This window comes from Sarcophilus harrisii, chromosome 4 (genome assembly GCF_902635505.1).
Source record: "Sarcophilus harrisii chromosome 4, mSarHar1.11, whole genome shotgun sequence".
NCBI classification, from domain to species: Eukaryota; Metazoa; Chordata; class Mammalia; order Dasyuromorphia; family Dasyuridae; genus Sarcophilus; species Sarcophilus harrisii.
The window spans coordinates 189,187,854-189,206,300 of record NC_045429.1 but is presented as its reverse complement, the minus strand read 5'-3'; positions in this window follow the sequence as shown (position 1 = coordinate 189,206,300).

The window sequence follows — 18,447 nt, the reverse complement described above, 5'->3', positions numbered from 1 at the left end:
GTCAGTCTGACCTCAGAGACACTCCAGGAAAGCCAGATGGTTCTAAAGAATGCTTAGATTCCATCTAGTATTTGTTTGTTTTGTGTCTCTTCAGGTCTTGTTTTGGGTCCACCAAATGTTTTGCATTTGCCAAATTAGACTGATTTATTGGATGCTATACATTTCAAATTGCCCTTCTCTTGGAGACTACCTAACTGCCTATGTGTAGCCAATCAAGCATGTGTCCTTATACCTTTATCCAAACTCTTTAAAACTTAAAAACTTAAACTTAAAAAAAACCCCAAAACAAAACTTAAAGAGAGACTCACCCTTTCCTTCCTGCTCTTTTTTTTTTTTTTTTCTAGTAAACAACTTAATAAATTTTTTTATAAAACTATTTCAGATTTTGGAGTTTGCTTTCCTGAACAACAATTTCCCAGGTTATTTAGGCAAAGCTTTCATATTTAAAGTAGCAGCAGTTAAATAAAAGCATGTGGACAAGATAAACGGTGACTCTCAGCAACTTCTGTCCCCCTCACCCCACTTTCTTTGCTATATAATAATAAGAATTGCTTTCCTTTTTCCTTTTGTTTCATTGGTGTTTTGGTCATATCATTGGGTAAGAACCCACTGCATTTTTCTGAGCCTTGCAATAAACACATATGGGATCATAGATTTAGTGATGGAAGGAGTCTTAAAGATCTAATCCAACTAGCTTTTCATTTGTTCTTTCAGCTCCCACAAAACCTCCTGCAGTTTTAGTGCTTCTATCTACCGTATAAATTGCCTTGAAGCTTCCATAAGCCTCAGGGAGATATATAGTAACCTTGGAGTGGATGAGGAAGGGGGAGGGGGGAAGCTGAGCTAGTGCCCTTGCCCTGAATTCTTCCTTCTATAGCATAAAGCCTTTGGCTTGTTTGCATTTTCCTTACTATTAAAGAGCCTTTAAGAAATAAGGATTGATCTCTAGGTCACGTGAGTAACAAAATGGAATACTAGTTTCTCTGATTCTCACAGCCTCTCAAAATTTTCCAAAATAGAAATTATGTACCAAAGATAAAAGCAACTTTAGCTGTCTCCCTGCTCAAAATTCTGTAAAATAGAAATTATGTATTAAAAATAAAATCAATTTTAGCTGTCTCCATGTTCTAAGGATACCTCCAGCATCCAAAAAGATTGAAAAACAAAACTCCATGTACTGATGATGCTCATTGACTTTGAGCTCACTTGATAGGCTTTTCCCTTCTCACATATAAGCAGCATTGAGGATACACTAGCAGACCCAGAGACTTACAATACAATCTTACAATCCTGTTGCTCTTCCTTTTTCTAATTTTGCGGAGACCCCTGACTCCAGGCTGTAAAAAGTTTGTCTGGGCAGGAACAGACAAGCAGCAAGGCAGATGGTAGTACTTCAGGAATAAAAGTCTGCAGGGGGGCACAACTAGGTAGTACCAGTGCTGCAAAGTTGCTGGTACTGAGAATTAGGACCAGAGATCCAGAAAGAACATGTTGTGAAGGGGACTGCACAACATTCTCTACTAAGTCTAAGAGAAAGAACACAGTACCTCCCTGGGCCCAGTTCTGATCATCCAAAAGTCAAGAGACCTGACCTGGTGAACCACGAATTGCCCAGGGAGGAAGCTGAGATGCTTTGAGATCCAATCCTCCTAAAAACTACCTTCTTAAGGGACAGAATCAAAAAGGGAAAAGGAGAAAATCATGGGGGGAAAGGTTGAAATTGCAAGATCTCTAGAATTAGAAAACTCAAACACCTTGAACATAAGCACGTTCATAAATAGGGAAACATTAACAACCAACAAAAATCTAGTAGATTTATATCTAGAGGAATTTGTGCATCAATGAATAAATACTGCAAAGCAAAATAAAATGATCTAGTAGTTGATGAGAAAGAGTATCCTGTAAAATGTGAGAACATGGAACTACAACACTTTGTTTCTGAGTGGTTTAAAGGAGAAATGAGAATTATGGGAGCAGAATTTATAGCCTGCATAGCAAAACAATGCACAAAATAGAAAAAATAGAATCTGTAATGGCAAAGAAATAAAAAAATAAGATATTAGAAATGCAAATATACAGAAGTGGAGAACAATTTAGAAGGAAAGCAAACATTATTTTAAAAAAATATGCTCACTTTGCAAGCATAACATACTGATTTCAAAGACAGGATGAGCAGAGATAACCAATGGATCATAAATCTCCCAGAAGAACATGCAAGACACAAAACTTAACACTATGATGCAAGACATATTAAAACTTCTGAACATAGAAAATAAAATATCAATGGAAAGCTTTGATGGATCATCTTCAGAAAACAAAACAAAAACAACTCAAAGCTGTAGACTCTAAGACACACAGTGGTTAAATTTAGCAATTCACTTCAGAAACTAACAACTTTTGCAAGCAATTTGAAGAAAGACCTTCAAATACAAAGGAAAGGAAATTCTAATAATTCAAGATTATTCTGTACCCACCAGAAAATGTAGGAAAGAATGGAATAATGTCTTCTGAAGATCAATGGAACTCAGGATGTAGCTCAGGATGATGTACCCTGCAAATTCTGTGCTTAACTATAAATGAAAAAAAAAAAGATGGATATTCAATAATAAAGACTAGCAAAGGTCATTCAAATACCAAAATAGAGCACTGGAATAAAACTTATATGAAGAATTAATAGGATCTGTGGAGGAGGAAGGAATTTGTGACCAAAGAAGAACTAGAGATCATTATTGATCACAAAATAGATAATTTTGATTATATTAAGTAAAAAGTTTTTGTACAAACAAAACTAATGCAGACAAGATTAGAAGGAAAGCAATAAACTGGGAAAACATTTTCACAGTTAAAGGTTCTGATAAAGGACTCATTTCTAAAATATATAGAGAATTGACTCAAATTGATAAGAAACCAAGCCATTCTCCAGTTGATAAATAGTGAAAGGATGTGAACAGACAATTTTCAGACAAAGAAATTGAAACTATTTCTACTCATATGAAAAAGTGCTCTGATTATTGATCAGAGAAATGCAAATTAAGAAAACTTTGAGATACCACTACACACCTGTCAGATTGGCTAAGATGACAGAAAAAGATAATGACGAATGTTGGAAAGGATGTGGGAAAACTGGGATACGGATACATTGTTGGTGGAGTTGTGAATGAATCGAACCATTCTGGAGAGCAATCTGGAATTATGCTCAAAAGTTATCAAACTATGCATACCCTTTGACCCAACAGTGTTACTACTGGACTTATTATATCCCAAAGAGATTTTAAAGGAAGATGTGCAAAAATGTTTGTGGCAGCCTTTTTTTGTAGCGGCCAGAAACTGGAAACTGAATAGATGTCCATCAGTTGGAGAATGGCTAGATAAACTGTGGTATATGAATGTTATGGAATATTATTGTTCTGTAAGAAACGACCAACATAATGATTTCGGAGAGGCCTGTAGAGACTTGCATGAACTGATGTTAAGTGAAATGAGCAGAACTAGGAGATCATTATTCACGGCAATAAGAAAACTATACGATGATTAATTCTGATGAATATGGCTCTCTTCAACAATGAGAGATGATTCAAACTAGTTCTAATTGTTCAGTAATGAAGAGAGCCATCTACACCCAGAGAGAAGATTGTGGGAACTGAGTGTGGATCACAACATAGCATTTTCATTCTTTCTGTTATTGTTTGCTTGCATTTTTGTTTTTCTTCTCAGTTTTTTTTCTTTCTAGATCTAATTTTTCTTGTGCAGCAATGTAACTGTATAAATATGTATACATATATTGGATTTAACATATATTTTTAACATATTTAACATATATTGGATTACCTGCCATCTAGAGGAGGGGATGGGGGGAAATTTGGAACAGAAGGTTTTGCAAGGGTCAGTGTTGAAAGATTACCCATGCATATGTTTTGTAAATAAAAAAACTATAATAAAAAAAGAAAAAAAAGAATTAATAGAATCATAGGATTTGGAAAGGGGACCTTTGAAATTATCTAGCTCATTTTACAGATGAGGGAATGGGCCTAAGGAAATGATGTGACTTGTCCAGGTTTATATAGGTAGTATCAGAACCAGAATCAGTACTGAACTCAATTCCTGTGAGCCCAAATTTAGTAATCTTCTCACTATACCTATTATTTATATCATTCAACCAACCAGCAAACATTTATTAAATACCTATTATGTGCCAGGTGCTGTACTAGATGCTGGGATTGAAAAGACAAAAGTCAAACATCTTATTCTTAAGGAACTTACTTTGATGGTAAAGTTACTATGATGATTTTTTTAAAGTGTGAATTTCTACTTTAGGTATTTGGTATGAAACATATTTAATGAACACTGATTAAATACTTAGAATGTGCAATCAAGACAATAGTTTACATGGGGACCTAAATTTAGCTCCTTTTCTGCTAATATAGGGATGTGGAATACATAGTACTACCTTCCCTTAATGTTTAAAAGGCAGTATTTCTCCCTCAAATGACTTTTGGACCTTTTTTTGATAATCCCAGAATAATTCACAATTTTCAAAGAAGAAAGTCTGCTGAGCCCTGCTATCCAGAACTTTTACATGAAGGAAATCACCAATCACACACTAGGGCAATTTGTCCATATTTCTGAGCAGAGGGAGATATAACCCTATTACTAATGATTAAAACAAAACCAAGTGACAAACTAAACCCAGAATCACATTTGATTAAAACAATGGGTTTTGTACCACACCCAGCAGAAAAACTACACTTTAGTCTTAAGGATAGTTAAGGATCAGAGCATTCCTCTGCCAAGTATCCACTTCCTGAAGATGATCTTTCTGCAGTGCCTAAAGATTTGTTAAGAGACTGATCTCTGGGTGTGGTTTTTGGAGTCAGAATTAGGTTCATTACTTTACAGTCATGCTGGGCCTAATAGCAAGACTGGTTTTATTCTGCCAAGTTTTAACTGCTATAATGCTGTAATTTAGCATAGATTAGACCATAAATATAAATCTGTCTGAGTCTTCCTGGGTTAATATGGATATGCTAGGGCATACTTTTTTAAAGTCTTTTTTCAGAACTACATACAATTGCAGTTTCACTCTGGGGGTGTGTCCTTTCAGATTTATGTTATAATGTTCTATGAAAATACAGTGCTTATAAAGCAATTATTTTCAGACTCTACTGAAATATTTGACAGACAACCAATCAAGGTGTAAGGAAAATCAATAAGATCTGGATTCAAGTCTAGTCTCTGACATATATAGGCTATATGATCCTGGGTAAATCACTGTGCTCTGGGGAAGTTTCTTACTTGAAGTTAAATGATTGCTAATCTAAATCCATAGAATGCAGTGTCTTTACAGAATCATACAATGAAATCAGATGGGAGGGGGGAAATGATATATTTTAAAATCTTCCTTGAAAAAAATAAAATCTTTGATAGGAAATCCCTCTCTCTTAAAAAATGCTAGTTTTTTTTTTTTTTTTTTTTACTGGCAATTAGTTATATCTCCAAATATGTGTCTATATATAATAATATATGGAGAGAAAGGGAGAGGGAGAAGGGAGAGAAAGAGAGAGTCAGAGGCAGGGAGAGAGACAGAGAGAGACACACAGAGACAGAGACAGAGAGACAGAGAGAGAGAGAAGAGAGAAGAGAAGAGAAGAGAAGAGAAGAGAAGAGAAGAGAAGAGAAGAGAAGAGAAAGAGAGAAGAGAGAGAAGAGAAAGGGAAGGGAGAGAAAGAGAGAAGAGAGAGAGAAGAGAGAGAAGAGAAGAGAAAGAGAAGAGAGAGACACACACAGAGACACAGAGACAGAGAGAGAAGAGAAGAGAAGAGAAGAGAAGAGAAAGAGAGAAGAGAGAGAGAAGGGAGAGAAGGAGAGAAGAGAGTGAGAAGAGAAAGAGAGAGAGAAGAGAAGAGAAGAGAAAGAGAAGAGAGAGAAGAGAAAGAGAAGAGAGAGAAGAGAAAGAGAGAGAAAAGAGAAGAGAAAGAGAAGAGAGAGAGACACACACAGAGACACAGAGACAGACAGAGAGAGAAGAGAAGAGAGAGAAAAGAGAGAGAAGAGAGAGAGAAGAGAAAGTGAGAGAGAAGAGAAGAGAGAGACACAGAGAGGGAGACAGAAACAGAGACAGAGACAGAGAGAGAGAAGAGAAGAGAAAGAGAGGAGAGAGAAGAGAGAGAGAGAGAGAGAGAGAGAGAGAGAGAGAGAGAGAGAGAGAGACAGAGACAGAGAAAGGGGAGGGGAGACAGAAACAAGAGAGAAACAAAAAGAGCGTGTGATCGTACAATGTAGCGTTAAATGTGTGTTGACTCATTTTGCTCAACTACTTTGTTACAAAGGAGGTGTCTGTGGGGAGAGGGGATGGTTGAAAAGAGACAGTGATGGAACAAAAACATTTTTCTATATAGCATTTAAACTGACAAATAAATAGAGAAATAGATAGATAAACAGACTATCTAGATAGATAATTTAAAGACATCTTAAAATTGCATTTATTTCCATTTAGGGTTGAATGAAAATTTTATAAAGAACCTGGTTCTTAAAGGGAATTGTTCTTCTAACGAGAGCAATAATAGTGTTAATCCCAAAGGGAGCGTCGTCTTTAGGAACGATGTGAGCTTTGGAGAAGACAAAGGTTGCCGGCAGGGGAGTGGATCGGGAGAGACCGGCCAGGACGAGGACAAAGTAACACGCTGGGACCCGCCGCAGAGCCAGCAGCCTAGCAGGGCGGGGCGGGGCAGGCTTGGACCTCGGCTGCGCTCCCGCAGTGGCAACCTCGCCATCAATGCCGCAGTGTTCTGGCGCTGAAGAGCAGAAGGCGGGGTTTTTCCTATTGAATGTAGCGGGTTGAACTGAGCGGCCAGCTCTGCAAGGACCAATAAGTTAGCGCATTGCGCCACCCAAAGTCCTACAAGTTTCACTGCAGATGGGAGATGTATCTTGCATAAAGAATTGCATACATAAGAATCCAAGTCATAGGTTTAAAGCTGGAAGATAAAACCTCCAAATTTTGCAGATGAAGAAATTGAGGCTGAGAGTGATTAAATTGTGATCTCACAGGATCACACAGAGAGTAAATATCTGAGACAGGATTTGAACGTAGCTGTTCCTGGTTCCTCTACCTATCCCTAAAGTCCTGGTACCACAACATAAAATTTGTGTCTTCCTCAGCTCTTCCCTTCACCAGCCTTCAAGAACCCAGGAACACATTTGTAGCAAGATGAGACCTTTGCTGGAGTTAAAATACTAGGATTAGGATTTAGAACTGGAAGAGATCATCTATTCCCCAAGTTCTCCAAATATGGTCGCTGAGATCCTTGTAGGGGATGCATATAATAATACTAAGACGTGATTTGATGATGAAAATACTCCTTTTTCCAAGTATGTGGTGCCAGAGTTTTGTCACACACTTCAATCAGAACAACAAACAGTGCAGAGAGAAGCTGTCCCCTCTATATAACATTTTAAGGTCTGCTAAATAATTCACAAATATTACTTTATTTGTTCCTTACAACAACTCTGAGACGAAGGTATTATTATTTCCATTTTACAGATGAGGAAACTGAGGCAGGTGGCGTTCAAATGATTTGGGGGGAAGGTCATGTTGCTATTGTCTGAGATCAGATTTGAATTTAGAAGTTTTCTTGACTCCAGGTCCATCACTCTATCGACTACACCAGGGGTCCTCAAATTACTGCTGGCAGGCCAGATGCAGCAGTTGAGGACCAACCCCTCACCCAGGGCTATGAAATTTCTTTATTTAAAGGCCCACAAAACAAAGTTTTTGTTTTTACTATAGTCTGGCTCTCCAACAGTCTGAGGGACAGTAAATTGGCCCCCTATTTAAAAAGTCTGAGGACCCCTGGACTACACCATCGAGGTTCCTCACTTTAAAGAGATTTGTAGAATTTAGATATTAAAGAAACTTGCAAACATATGTAAAATAATGCCACTCTTCTCACAATTTTTTTGTTTTGGAACAGTTCGGTTTTTTTCCCATGAAAATATTTTTATGTTAACATATAATGGACTAATTGTTATTTTAAATGAATTAATATCTTAGAACTATATTAGTTTTAATTTGTGGTGTGGTTAATATTGATAGATATTACCCAAACATAGTTCCTCAAAGATTTTTGTAAAGTATAAAACAGTCTTGAAATCAAAGAGTTTGAGAACAATTTTTCTAGGATATTAAGCACATAAATTTTTCTTTGGGATTCATTAGGCATCATATAGTAGCTTTCATTCTTACTTAATGGAAGGTACAATGGTGACCTTTAAAAAGCTTCTTAGCAGCCCTTCCTAACTTCCAGTCTCCTTTCATTTTAACCTCTCCCTTCCTCCCACTACCATCTATCCCAAAGTGATCCATTTGATATTGGCCTTTTCACTGCTTCTCAAACGGGAAACTCCATCTCCAGTCTTTGAATTTTCACTGGCTGAACCCCAAGCCTGGAATTCTCTATCCCTCCTCTCAGCCTCCTGGCTTCCTTTAAATCTCAACTAAAATCCCACTTTCGGTAAAAGAAGGCTTTTAGCTTACCCTTAATTCTACTGTTTTATCTTCAGTTTATCCTGTTTATATCTTATACATACATAATTGTTTCATGACCAATTCTACTTGACTCCATGGACAAAATCCATAGGGTTTTCTTGGCAAAAATACTGGAGTGATTTGCTGTTTCTTCCTCAGTGTGTCCCCATTTTACAGATGCGGAAATGAAGAAACTAGGGTTTAAGTAATTAGCTCAGGGTCCCTCAGTAGTAAGTGTCTGAAGCTGGATTTAAACTCAGATCTTCCTAACTTCAGGCTGGGTTGGCTGGTGTGCTTAGTTTTTGAAGAGAACCAAAATGACATCATTATGTTAGAGTCAAGTTAGTGACCAATATGAGCTTGGAATGCTTTGCCATGGGTAAGACACAAATAGTTCCTATGGACATTCAGGGTGGATTTTCTGATTTTGAACATCTCACATTTCTTTTGATCTAATTCAGTTCTGCTTTGCTGATAGAGTTCTCTGATGAGGGCATGCCATGCTCAGTGGTTCTGTGCCAGTGTCTTCCATCTCATGCAATCAATTCTAAAGTTCTTAAGAGAGACCTCCTTGACCCCCTTTTCTGACCACCTTGTGAACACTTGCCCTGTGTGAATTCTCTGTGAAATGGTCTTTTTGGCAAGCATATATTTGGAATTCAGACCAGGTGGTCAGCCAAACAGAATTGTGCTCTCTATAGTAGAATTGGAACTCTTGGCAGTGTAGTTGGAGAATAGACCTCATTTTCTGGTACCTTATCCTGCCAAGTAACCTTCACAGTCTTCCTAAGACAATTCAAATGGAAGCGATTCAGTTTCCTGGTATAGTGCTGGTGTATGTCCAGATTTCACAGGCACACAACATGAGGTCAACACAGCGACTGTGTAGACCTTCAGTTTGGTAGTCAATCTAATACCTCTCCTCACCCACTCTTTCCTTTAGACTCTCCCCATCACTGAGATAGCTCTGGCAATGCGTGTCAACATCATTATGAATGTATATATCCCTGGAAAGTGTACTGCCAAGGTGAGTGAATTTATCCACAGCATTCAAAACTTCACTATTTGCTGTAATCTGATAATGGTTCCACATATGGATGGTGTGGTACTGGCTGATGGAGTAACTGAATTTTCTTGGTATTAATTGTTAGGACAAAATTAGTACAAGTGGCAGAGAATCTATCACACTTTGTTGCAAATCGGGTTTGGAGGCAGTATTGAGTACACAATCATCTGCAAACAAACAAACAAACAAAAATTCACCAACACTCCTTCCACTTTAGTTTTGGTTTGTTACACCTCTTAGCTGCCCTTCATAAATAATTCTCTTGATAAATAGTGACTGGACTTTGGTTACTCATCTATGAAAGGACAAGGCTAGGTCTATTGAGCTCCACAGCAACTTTTACCTCAAGATAGAAGATAACTATTCATATCAATGCTGAGATACACAGTTGTAACTAGTTTAGCATGACCAGGGTTTTAATATCTGGGGAGAGGTCTTCCTTTTTTTTTTTTTTAAATCTTTAAAATTTTTTAAAAAACATTTTTTACTTAAAGTTTTTTATTTCAAATTCTATCTCTGTCTCCCTCCCTTCCCAACCTTCTTCCTAAAATGGTAAGCAGATATAGGTTATACATGTGCAATTATGTAAAACATTTCTCTATTAGTCATTTTATATAAGAAGACTTGAGTAAAAGAAAAAAAGAAAGACAGAAAGTGAAAAATAGCATGCTTTACCAGGGGTCCTCAAACTTTTTAAATAGGGAGCCAGTTCACTGTCCCTCACTCTGTTGGAGGCTAGACTATAGTAAAAACAAAAACTTTGTTTTGTGGACCTTTAAATAAAGAAACTTCATAGCCCTGGGTGAGGGGGATAATGGTCCTCAGCTGCCACATCTGGCCCGAGGGCCATACTTTGAAGACCCCTGCTTTAGACTATTAAATAAATATCACTTCTTTCTCTGAAGGCAGATAGTATACATCATTAGTCCTTTGGAATTGTATTAGATTATTGTATTGCTGAGAACAGCTATATTGCTGTCACTTATACAATGCTCTCCTGGTTCTGCTTGCTTCACTTTGCATCAGTTCATGTAATTCCTTCCAAGTTTTTCTAAACTCATCCTGCTTGTCATTTCTTATGCACAATAATATTCTATTATAATCATATACCAGAGTTTGTTCAGCCATTCCCCAATTGTTGGACTTCTCTTTGATTCTCAATTCTTAGCCCAAGAGAGGTCTTCTCTTTATACCTTAGTTCAATATTTATGCTCTGCTGACATAACTCAGAAGCAGTGTCTCATGGGTATTGCTTCTGGCTCAAGGCTCACCTTGTCCTACCAACCCTTGTGGTCTGGAGGACTAGTTATCTCATTTTCTGGCACAATAATTTTTGTTGTTCAGTTATTCAGATTGTGTTTGACTATTTGTAACCCCGGGTACCATACTGTCCATGAGGTTTTCTTGGCAAAGATATTGTAATGGCTTTTCATTTCTTGCTCCAGTGGATTAATGTAAACAGGTTAAGTGACTTAATAAGTTTCTGGGCCTTCAAGCCCAAGACTCTATCCACTGAGTCATGTAGTTGTTCTTAAGTTGCACAAATTGTCCTCTGTGCTATTGCAGTCTTCCATTCTGAAACTAAATTTATAAGACTTCATGTTTATGTTTCTGCTGAGAGTATCAAAGGTCAAAGCATCCCTTGGTTTATTAGTAATCATATATTTCTAGGTAGACAGAATCTTTTGAGAAATAGCTAGTGGAATAATTGCCGACACCAGAGCTATGAATCACTAAAAAAATGAGTTCTTCATGGATCAGGAAAGAACCATGTATTTTTTGGTGGATAGCATCCATGCCCAGGTAGTAGTAAAATCTCTTACCTAATAATGTGAGACAACTGGGGACTCTGTGCCTGGTTCCAGTCAAAGAAATAATGTCAGCCAAAGTTTGAGGTGCTTTTGCTGGATTACCAATATTCAGTTTTTCTGGCCATCATAAAACAAACAAACTGATACTCTGTGAATAGGATAGCATTCTAATATTCCCCTCATTCATTCATTTAACAAATTCTTATTAAACAACTTTGATGTACAACTCAGGTGTCAAACTCAAATAGAAATCGATCTTTGTAGCTTCATATTGACTTAGAAAACCACAAATTAAGATTATCTCTATTGGAATATATTTTTATTTACTTTGTTAAACATTTCTCAATTATACTCTTATCTCCTTATGCTACTTGCACATATTGCAATTTTTAAAAACAAATCGAAGGTTTGTGGCAACCATGTACAGTGCCATTTTTCCAAAAGCATGTGTGTCTCTGTAACATTTTGACAATTCTAAATTTCAATATTTCAAATATTTTCACTTTTATTATTATATCTAATATATTGGTGATTTGTGATCAGTTATTTTTGATGACATTATTGAAATTGTTTCAGGGCACCACAAACTGTGCTCATTTAAGAATGTGAATTTAATTGATAAATATGTGCTTTGACTGCTCCACTAGCCATTCCCAATCTTTCTGTCTTTGTCTATCTCTGTATCTTCTTGGGTATCCCCCCTATTCCCTGAGACACAACAGTATTGAAATTAGACCAATTAACAACATGTTATGTTGGCTTCTTAGTATCCAAGTAAAAGAAAGAATCAATGAGATAAACTTTATTGTTGTCTCATTTTAAGAAATTTTCACAGTTGCCCCAAACTTTGGCAACCACCACTCTAATGCAAGACCCTCCACCAGCAAAAACGATTATCACTCATTTAAAGATCAGATGATGGGTAATATTATTTAGCAATAAAGCATTTAAAAAATTAAGATACATACATTTTTAAGACTAGTATTATTGCACACTTGACAGACTATAAGTATAAACATAACTTTCATATGCACTAAAATCAGAAAATTCTTGTGGCTTCTTTCATTGCTTTATGGCAATATTCACTTTATAGTGATGGTCTGGAATTGAACCGTCAATATTTCTGAGGTATGCCAGTACATTTAATTTGGTTTCCTGGAGGCAGTGAATTTGACACCTCTGAATTACATAACACTGTGCTGCAAGGGGATAAAAAGAAGCTAAGACATAGCTTTTTCCCTCAAGGATTTTTTAATGTGGTTCAGGGGACAAGATTCACATATTTTAAAAATATATTCCCAAGGTCAGAGAAGGATGCTAGGGCCAGTGATAGTTTTATAGTCCCATAACTATTGGGGCTGGCTACTGAATCCACTCACTGGCTTTGTGATGGGTTAGATTTAGTCAGATGAAGACCCTGCCATAATAATATAGCCAAGTCTGCTAGTGCCTTCCGTCTGAGATTACCTCCGATTTACCTCTAGATATATATAGTTTTTTGCAAATTGTCTCCTCTGTTAAATTGTGTACTCCTTGAGGTCAAGGACCTCACTTTTGCCTTTATATCCTCAGAGCTTAATAAGTGCATACTAAGTATTTTTGACTAACTGATCAAAGAGGTCACTTGCTGTGGGAACTTCTCTCAAGAACAACAGAATCTTTTGACAATAATAGGATAGTCCTTTGTCTGGTGAAAGGGGAATAATAGTAGGGAACCCATGTGTCACAGAGATATATCTTGGGAAGGGAGGAAGACTGGGAATTTGTAATTTTGACTGCTGGGGTTTGGTATTTTGTTATGCATTGTGTCCTTTCATTATAATTCATTTGTATATCAGTTATATTCTGAGTAAATTCTGGATACAATATTCAAGCAAATTTGTATGTTCATATGTAGAAATGATTCTATTATGTCAAGATCATCACATGACTAGGATTCACTGAAATAGAATGAAGAGGAGAAGTAGATAAAATTTACTAGTAAATGGGAACTCAAAGCTAAGTTGTAATTAGGTAGATCTACTTATCCCTGGGGAAAAAGTTGGCACTTCCTCACAGTATAGCAAAGGAATATAATGCCACTGATCCTCTAAAAATTAGGGAATATGGCACTTAATCAACAGATTTTCATGGTACTCAGAAAGGTCTTGTGAAAACCACTGGGGAATCATTGCTGCTGGTAGTTGTTGAAGCCAGCTGTTGGCTATATAAATGCTCATATTTTTAATGTTAGAAAATTCTGTTTTCTGCATGTATATATTTATTTTGTGATAGATCAAGTTGCACACATTTTATGAAGGCCCAAAGCATCTAGTAGAGAGTAACATGGATGAGTAGGGTCATAGTTTTCTAATTTCGCCTAGGGCTCACAAGTGCCTTGTTTTAGCTCTAAAGACACCATCCACCAACCAACAGGCATTTATAAAGGACCTACTATGTATAAATATGGGGGATACAAAGACACATATATTTTATTCTTAAGGAGCGTATATTCTATTGAATTATATTACTAAGTGCCAAGTGAAGAGTATGGACTCTTCATTTGTTAAAAAAATCATTGTGGATTGGAGTTATTGGGCAAATCATCATGGAGGAAGTGGTATTTAACCTTGGAGAAAGGCTAGGATATGGATGGATGGGGAAAGGATGGATAGGAAGAGCAGGAACAAAGGCAGAGAAGATTTGTATAGAAATTCTTCCACTATTTAAATATCAACTATTGTAGCCTGAAGCTCTTTTTTTTTTTTTGTAATTCTGCTTCAAGTAGAAGCATCTCATCCAAATGTACAGAAACTAACAAGAAACCATCTTCTCACATTGAGAAGTTAAGGGAGAAAACAGAAAGAGTGATTGCCAAGGGAAGGTAGGTAGCCCTTTGTCATCAGTTTAATCCAAATTTATCCTCTTGAATTTAGGATTCACTGAATTCCTTCTTGGGTATTGACAGATTAAAAATTTAAGCCTCTGAAAAAGGATTCTTTGAATGTTTTTCTTCTTTTTCTTGTCCCCTTAGAGTGCCTCTGGTATGTCAATCATTTGTGTAATATATGTCTAGCTCTCTGCTAGGCACTGGGAGGGAAAGAGGAATTTTGTGAAGAAATGGAAGACATGATCTCCTGCTATCCACCTCTCAGGATTTCTTTGAGAAAAGTGCTTTATAAAACCTAAGGGGCTAAATAAATGTGAGCTACCTCCAGGGACCTTGCAATCATATTTATGAAATAATATGATTCCTTAATCAGAGAGAAATATAGAATATTATAAACAACCTCCAAAAGGGCAGGTGTGGTGTGAAGATCTGAGTTTAAATTCAACTTCAGTCACTAATTGTGTGACCCTGGGCAAGTCACTTAACTGTCTGCCTCAGTTTCCTCATCTATAAAATGTGCTGGAGAAGGAAATAATAAACCACTCCAGTATGTCTGCTAAGAAAACCTGAAATGGGGTCATGAAAAGTCAGATATGGATCAACAACAATACTCTGAACGTCTCATTTTACAAATGATCAAAATGAGTCAATGAGGATCAGCATAACACAGCTAAACATTGGAAACAACTGATTAATAGATTGTAAATGAAATATCTTCAAATGTAATAGATGATTGAATATGTTCATTCAAAAATATTCAATAAGCATTTATTAAGGGCATAGCATGTGCCAGGAACTTCTATAGGCAATTAAGATACAAAGACAAAAATGATTTAAATTTTCCTTCTCAAGACAGCATATTCTCAAGGAGTGTATATTCTATTGGGGGAGACAACATGTGCATAGAAAATTAAATTGGGGAATGGAATGAGCATTTATAAAACACACACACACACACATATATATATATATCAGGCACTGTGCTAAGCATTTTTAAAATATTATTTGATTTAATAATTCAAATATAAAAGAAGTGAATAAAGTACTAGAACTTTTTTATTATTATGGCAGTTAGAAGGCATACACAGCTCTCTCTCTATATATAGACAGAGAAGCTTTGCCTGCTTTGCCATTGTACCTTAAGGAAAGCAAAGCAGGCAAAGTAGAAAATGCATTTTCTTTAATTTAATTTCCATTGATAAAATCACATCAGTTTCAGATGCTGAACCACTGGGCCCTGCCAAAGACTTTGGTAACAGGAATTTTCCTTTCTTAGTATTTTGTAGCTGTGGCTGAAGTACCTGCAGAAGCAATGACTGGGCTGCATCCCCACAGAGGGTTTGCTTCCCGGGATGATGACTGAAGGACTTGGGATGGAAACATTACCCCCAAAACTTTTAGGCTTAAGGTGTTGGGCTGACTCATCAGGGTCTGAGGAGAGAGGTGGTGGGAGTGCTGTGATTTGCCTGGCACATGTACCTTGCTGCTTCAGGTAGGTTGGTTTGCTTGTCCTGTGAAAGACAGGTGGTTGACAATTGGTAATGATGGTTAGACCCTTCTCCAGGGGAATTGTTTCTGTAGCTAATGGTTGTGAGGATTGGATTGGAATTAGGATTGGTGTCTGGGAAGTGCTACCACTCCCAACAATCTATATGCTCATTGTTGGCAGCTAGTCATCAGTCATAGTTTCTGGTGGGCTCACTCAATTTCTCTCCTTAATAAAAGCTTTTGGGACTGACCTGGAAGCAGACTTAGTCATTTGTGGGATGCTGCTTTTCCAAGACTCCTGGGCTAAGGGACCGAGGTTGCTTCCAAGACTCTAAGGAGAAATTGTGATCAAGATGGTAGTGGTTTGATTTTTAGTGGCACATTCTGCCTTCTGTTTCTCCTTCAGGGGCCTCTGCTACTTTGGCAAATTTTTTCAGCAAAAATTTCCAGAGAAGAGTACTAGCAATTGGAGCACTGGGGTTGTTTAGAACAGGCTTTCTTACTTAAGGACAATGAATTGTTTGACGAATTGAATGAAGAGAAGATAGGGAAAGTCTTTTGGGAAACACTTTTTTTCCCTGTTTCTAAAGAAAATACATACAGCTGATTGCAAAACTGCCTGCATAAGCATAGGAGCAGCTGTTTTTGGCCATCTACACGTTGATGGAAGTAGAAGAAATAAAACAATTTTGATTTCTCTTTGTTCTGGAAGACTTTATTACCTTGCATTCTCAGAGGAGTTTCTTCAATAATATACACTGGGCACAACATTTTTTAAAAGTTTTTATTTTTTGCTAAGAAGTTGGAGTTGGGGTAGTGAGATGACTTGTCCAGGAGGAAAAGGAACAATCATTATTCTTGGCAACATTCACAGCAGCCCCTGCTGCACTCCTATCTTTAATCTACTTTGAGATACACCTTCCAGCATCAGGGTCCAATTATTCTTAAGATTTACTTTCTCTCCTAAACTTCTTATCTTTCTTCCAACTCTTTACTCCAGAGCTTTTATGTCATTTAAAAATCTTTTATTTAATTTTTTCTAGGCATTCACTTTTTCCTTGTAGAAAAACCTCTGTTTTTAGTGGTTAGGGAATTTTTTTACTCCTTTTTAGAGATCTCTAAATTTGCAATAATTTTTTTTTTGATTTAGTCATTTTTCCAGCTTTAGTTCTTCAACTGAGGCTTTGTGCCCACTGCTGCTCTTTTAGGTGGCGTGATTGGCTGGGTTTGGTTTTGTCTTAGGTCTACTTGGTGCCTGCCTTAACCTGGGTTAGACTAGCTTCTCCCTCCTTGAAGCTTTGAGCTTTAGAGTGTTTGATCTTCAGGGATTTCTTTTTTGGCGTTTTAGATAGTGTGCTAGGGATCTCAGAACCTATAGGCCTCTGGTGTCCTAGTTTGAGATCTACTTCCTGGGGATTCCAAGGCCTGCAACACAGGGTTTTCTGACTACCCTGATTTTTTTTTTTTGTGGGTGCCAGCCTTATGCTAAATGCTTTACACACATTATCTCTTTTGATCCTCACAATAATGTTGGAAAATAGGTGATATTGTCATCTCCATTTCACAGTTGAGGAAACAAGGCTGACTGAGATTGCTTAGGTTAGTACAGCTTGTAGGTATCTGAGGTCAGATCTAAACTTAGATTTTTCTGACTCCAGGTCCAGCACTTTGGGCACCGTGGTGCCACCTAACAGCCTATCTAAACTATGCTGAAAAGTTTGAGATTAAGATGATTATTGTCTGAAGATTATTTTTTAAGTTGTATTTTATTTTTCCAAATACAAGCAAATAATTTTTAACATTCACCTTTACAAAATTTTGTGTTCCAAATTTCCATCCCCCCACCAAGACAGCAAGTAATCTAATATAAGTTAAATATGTGAAATTCCTCTAAACATTATATTCTTCATATTATCTAAAAAAAATCAGATCAAGGGACAAAACCATGAGAAAAATTTAAAAACACAAGCAAAAAAGAAGCACCACAAAAAAATGAAAATATGCTTTGATCCACATTCAGTCTCCATAATTTTTTTTCTGGATGCAAATGGCTCTTTCTATCCCAAGTCTGTTGGAATTTGCTTTGAATCACTACATTTTTGAAAATAGTCAAGAATAATCATCACATAATCTTGTTGTTACTGTGTATAATGTTCTCTTGGTTCTTCACACTTCACTTAGCATCAGTTCATGTAAGTCTTTTCAGGCTTTTCTGAAATCAGCCTGCTCATCATTTCTTATAGAATAATAATATTCTTTTATATTCATATACTATAACCTACCCTTTTCACAACTGATGGGCATTCACTCAGTTTCCAGTTCCTTGCCACTACAGAAAGGGATGCCACAAACATTTTTGCACATGTGGGTCCTTTTTCCTTCTTTTATGATTTCTTTGGGATACAAGCCCAGTAGTAGTACTGCTGGATCAAAAGTTTGCAAAGTTTTATAGTCCTTTAGGGCATAGATCCAAATTACTCTTGAGAATGGTTTGATCATTTCATAATTCTACCAATAATACATTAGTGTTCCAGTTTTCCTTGCATCCTCTCCCATATTTGTCATTATTTTTTCCTGTCAGCCAACTTGAAAGGTGTGAAGTAGTACCTCAGCATTGTCTCAATTTGCATTTTTCTAATTAATAGTGATTTAAAGCATTTTTTCATGTGACTAGAAGTGATTTTAATTT